Source organism: Monopterus albus, unplaced genomic scaffold (genome assembly GCF_001952655.1).
Source record: "Monopterus albus unplaced genomic scaffold, M_albus_1.0 scaffold617.1, whole genome shotgun sequence".
Classification (NCBI taxonomy): Eukaryota; Metazoa; Chordata; class Actinopteri; order Synbranchiformes; family Synbranchidae; genus Monopterus; species Monopterus albus.
In genome coordinates, this window is record NW_018128497.1 from 33464 (window position 1) to 38862 (window position 5399).

At 47.2% G+C, this 5399-nt stretch overlaps 1 long non-coding RNA gene across 3 annotated transcripts; it reads right to left on the minus strand.

Moving 5' to 3' along the window:
* On the minus strand, nt 1-5359 carry LOC109953313 (uncharacterized). Of its 3 annotated transcripts, XR_002273895.1 has the most exons (6): nt 3694-5359; nt 3114-3245; nt 2921-3030; nt 2522-2627; nt 341-433; nt 1-65 (listed from the first exon to the last, which is right to left on the minus strand). It is a non-coding gene; the product is annotated as an uncharacterized LOC109953313 (long non-coding RNA). The 3 variants fall into 3 exon arrangements; XR_002273894.1 differs by having other exon boundaries at nt 2921-3245; XR_002273896.1 differs by lacking the exon at nt 2522-2627 and having other exon boundaries at nt 2921-3245.
* Between the last annotated feature and the right edge of the window lie 40 nt (nt 5360-5399).

The following is a 5399-nucleotide window of genomic DNA, read 5'->3' on the forward strand; positions in this document are numbered from 1 at the left end:
GCCACAGGAAGGCTGAGCTGATCGAAGAGGTAGGAGGCGTAGGCTGGGTCCTGGGGCGGCGGCCACTGTAAAGATCATTCAACATTTTCAGGAAGAATTCATTTTCATCCCCTCCACATACAGCCCTCAGTGTAAAGGTCTAATGTCATCATACAGGCACAACAGACTGTGTCTACCTGTCCCAGTGGTGCACGCAAACCACAACTACAGAGAACACAACAGGACTTCATACATACACTGTCATGTAGACAGGAGGAAACTGAAGAGTCAGCATGCACACATTCACACACAGCTCTCAATAATCCTGTCAGAACATGAGAAGTGGAAGCTGTGAGGATACCGTCACTCAGCCAGGTCCAGTCTGGGCTCATCACTCACAGCACTGACGAGGTCTGATCACAGCTGACAGCGCGGACACACACCAGGGTGATGTCTGCATGGAACAGACGTCAGATAGAATCAGGAACAAGATGTTCTACAGCACTTTTGTGACCAGAGACTCGTTTTGTGAAACTTTATGTTGTGAGCAAACTGACACTTTATGATGGAGCAGCTGCTCGGTGTGAGCTTCATTCATCGTCCAACACAAAGACCTTTCCACAGTCTGATGTGCAGCAGACGTCCGTCATCCAGCAGCTGCTCAGCTTGTAAACACAAACACACACACACACAAAGCCGGGCGTACGGTGGCAGCAGCAGGACATAAAACCTGTCAGCTGCAGATTTACAGACGGGTCTGTCGGGATGTGACCTGCTGTCGACACGAGTCACTGCTCCTCAGTGCAGGTCAGCTCCCGCCACAAGTGTCAGAGTCACACACAGCTTCACACAGAGACGCTGACGTGTTTACAGCTGAGCAGACGCTGCAGCAGACTGTCCACACACAGCTGCAGACTGCACGTCACCCTCTGCCTGTAGTGGCAGAGATCTGATACTTTTCAGTTAGACACCAGCAGCTGAGTCCTGACAACACACCTTTATATTACAACTAATGTCTTTACTTTCATGACTCAGCAGCTCAGTGAACTCACAACTCACTTTCTCTGTTTCACTCGTATACAAATCACTGTGTGTGGACAGTGCACAGGTCAGAGGTTTACTGGCCATCCAGCAGCTAGCTTAGCATTAGCGGCAGTGACTGCACACACCGCTACCTCCCACGCTGAACGTCAGCGAGCCAGCAACACACAGACAAGCCACCACGTCCCAGAGCAGTCTACCCACTAAACACAGGCCGATGCTGACCTCCATCGAACTCCTGATGAAAACATCTGGAGTTTCAGGGGCCTCAAAAACTAGAAACATGTCAACGCTCCAATAAATAACCAAGGAAACATGTAACTGTCATTTTTAACATACACAGATGACTGTCAGTTTTATTCACCGACACGTTTTGTCTAATTTTTCAGTGTTAAGAGTTTTTGCTGATGAAATGAAACTTTGAAGCTTCAGCTTCATTTTCCAGAGACTGAGTGTGTGTTGTGCTGACGACACCGACAGAACTGGAACTGCTGTGTGTTCACCAGCTCAGGCTCCTACTAGTTAGTCACATACTTTTTGAATGACTGCAGCGCTGTATGTTTGCACAGTAGCTGAATACGGCCGGTGCACTTTTACAGCCCAGCATCAGTTTCAGTGTGTAGCATGAAGGTTTCTTTCTCAAACAGAAACAAGCTACTACATCTCAAACTGACCAATCACTGTGCAGCTCCACTCTGACTTTTACAGCTTCTTTGTTTGACCCCTGACCTCTCGACTTTCCCCTGCAGAGCAGCTGGCAGGAGGAGCAATCCAACAGGCTACAAACTGAAGATTTATGAACTTTAGGGCCAAGTCGTCCTGCAACATAAAACAGCCTCTGATGATGAGCTTTATCTGAGGATTTGCTGCTCTGGTGAAGTGACAGCTGATGTTTGAATGAGCTCAAAAGGAGGAAGAGAAGTAAAGACAAAATAGCAAGACAAGCAGAGGTAAAGCGCTGTTCTTAAAGTTTAACTATTAAATTTATGTGCTGCATCATCACTCACACAGCCAGTGTCCTGCAGCCCTTCAGAGGATCGAAACACTCCCAACCAGACATTCATGGTCCCAACCATGCAGAACATGGAGAGCAGCTTCTCTGCAGCTCTAACAGCTGAAACATCCTGAGGTTACCTCTGACAAACAACAGCTTCAGCGTGAGCAGGGCTTTGTGTCTCAAGTCAGACAGGAACCATTTGCTGTCTGTGCCTCTGCTCCTTTGTGACTGCATCACTAAGTTGATGGTCAAAATGGTTCAACAGCAACAATAATTTATTTTTTTTGTGAGTCTGGCTCAGGCTAATGCACAGAAGCAGGCTCCTGGTTCTTGTTAAACTGACTTGTTTAAAGAAAGAAAGTTTTCCCACTTGGTTAAAATGTTGTACACGATGTATTTGTCCTCATTCATGATAAACTATCATCTGAAGCTACAGCGTCCTATGTGAAGATTTTATCCACTGAGGAAACATCTGAATCTGATGAACCTTCAGTGAAAACTAACCTGCGTGTCAGCTTAGTCCTGTGGTTTTATCCTCCTCATCAGTTCCTTCATCCGTCTGCTCCTGAAGCTGCCTCTGCTCTGAGCCCTCTGCCTCCACAGCAGCAGCCTGTGACACTGTCTTTTCACTTCAGGCCTGTAAATCTCATCCTATTCACACGTCCTGACAGCGGGCGTCACAGCAGCTGCAGGACTCTGACTCAGCTCAGATAATGTAGTGCAGTACAATGCCACGCTTGACTGTGACCTCAATAATAATTTATACATTTACGACAATTTCACCAGACACTGACATTTTCAGCTTCATAAACACTGATGTTAAGGTGGAGGTGTTGTATTGAAGTACAGGTGAACGAGTACTTTAAGTACAGGTGTACCTAATAAAGTGGCCCATGAGCATACCTGTGTACATGTAGTAGCAGACTGAGCAGTGAGCAGCTGCTGAGAACTTGACAACAGGACCCTCGGGCAGCTTCTGCTCCTCTGGTTTCTCCTTCCCTGTTGTCTTTGTCCTGTTGAGGGTTAAAATGAGTTCAATTACTGAAAAGCACAGTGAAGATGGCATCATAATAAAGACGATTTAAACTCTCGTCACATCAGCTTAGTGTTTGTGTTGCTGTGGTTTTCTGCCTGAATGTTCCAGAAAGTGTTTGTCTCCGTGACCGACACTGAGCATATTTGTCTTCTGGCTCCTCTGGGTTTCGTCCACACAAACTCTTAACAAGCACTGAAACAGAAAACAAACCGACATCTTACTGGACTGAGATTGTTTTCATTCTGCAGAGAAAATTGATTTTTCCACTTGATTCATTTCAGTCGACACTCACATTAATCAGCACAGTAATCCTCTCTCTGGATATGAGAGTGTTTTCAATGCTAATTACACTTTGAATGTGTTTGAGGTAGCTGAAGGTGAGAGCTGAGCTCCCTCATCTAATTAGCTCATTAATCACAAGCGCTGCTGGGAAGACGCCAGAGAAGCGCGTCTGTGCTGGGTTTTATTTTGTTAAAGAGAACTACAAGCAGCAGAGCCGAGGACACGTCGGCATGACGGTTCAGCTCATCTCTGCTCAACAGGAACATCTTTGTTTACAGCAGAGACGTCTCTGACTGTTCCAGCAACTCAACACCTAGAAAACAGTTTTAGCAAATGAGTGACGTGTGTCAAGACTCACATTTCTGGTTTGTGGTCATTTTGTGTCTCTTTCTGGTAATGCTGCCATGTTTCAACAGAAAGGTTCACAGTCATTTCTGGTCTGGGCCTGTTGAGCTGCTCACACATCCATCTGTGACACTAAGAATCCACCTACCTATTTCCTGATTCTGCAGCAGCTAGAGGGCACTGTCCCTTGAACAAACTTTGTTAATGTCCATTTGCAGCAGTTCCTCAGATGCACCTCAGCCCAGTTACAAAGCTCTGAGTGGACTGAAAGGGGAGGAATCCACCTCCCTTCCCTCAGAGGGTTTCTCCAAACATCTAGATTAGAAGCAGACTCTACTCTTCATTTCACTGAAACTGCACCGGGCTCCGAGCAGCATTATCTAACAGTGCAGACAAAACCTGCCTATCTCCACCAGACAGCGGCCACACATCTCCTCTCCAAATACCAGCAGTCTAATCTGTGAGGCATCAAATGCCGGCCGGTCTGAGGAGGACAGGCAAACAGCTGAGAGTCAGAGTCATGATAAGCATGAGGATGGAGACACTGCAGGTGCAGCAGCACTGTGACGGACTGAAGGAGTAGAAGCAGAGACAGAGAGAGAAATCCACCTGACTCAGAATAGTCCGACCTTTCAGTCTACACATGGACTGTGTTAATAGAGACAAGAAGGAAATGGACCCTGTCCTTTAATGTGATTGTAAAGAATCAGCGTTGGCTGTTTCTCACATAAACCTCCTCGTTCTGCTTCGATAATAAAAAGGTGTTTGTCCATTATTCAGCAGCCACTTAGTGTCACACATTCCTCCTTCTGCAGGAAACACCAGATCATCAACCAAGTGAAACGGGACATCTGTTCTCAGTGTACGGTCCAAGTTCACACTGGGAGTTGGAGCCAGGTTGCGACACCTCTTCACTACACCAGACGCGACTTTCTGCCTGATGTGCAAGAAATAAATATGTACATTGTGAAAAGTAGCAACATGTCGGAGCAGTGCAGGGAAACATCATTTTAAATGTTGACAGCTGACTGTAACTCTGATCGTGAGCTGTCCGGCTGAGGATAAATGAGTCCCCCCTCCTCACATCTGTGTGAGACGAGAAATGGAGTCTGGGCAGAGCTGCTTCCTGCTGCAGGCAGCAGCAGACTGAGACTGATGGCGTTCTGCTCCCTGCAGCATCTGCACGCCAGCCCCATCCTTCAACCTGCTGCTGCCTCAGACATGTGGAGAAGTTAGTTATGTTGTGTTTTCCTCCCACTGCCTGGTTTTCCACCTTGGTGGATATCAGAGCCTTTTGGTGCAGAGGACCAGCGGCGGCGGAGTGAGGACGGCGTCCAGGTAGGCGAGAACACACACAGAAGGGTTGGACAAAATAAACCCCTCAACAAAAAACTAAGCGTATGCAGACCAAAAAACAGGGAATGATCTCAAAACAAAAATGCTCCTGTAGGGGAAAACCATAGCTCATCTTCACCTCGGCCAGGGGCGGCTGGAACAATCCACAAACATACACAGGAACAGTTCAGAGTTGAACCAAGGCCGCAACCCAGAAGCAGTCATAAAAACCAGGGGCAGAACACAGTCGGCATGACAGAGGAAATCCACAGCCAGACAGTCACCCCAAAACCAGAGACCGGACTGTCTCAGGCACTGTAGGGGTCAGCGTGTCAGAAACCCAGGAAAGCAGGAATTGCTTTAGAACTTTGTCCATTCTGAGAG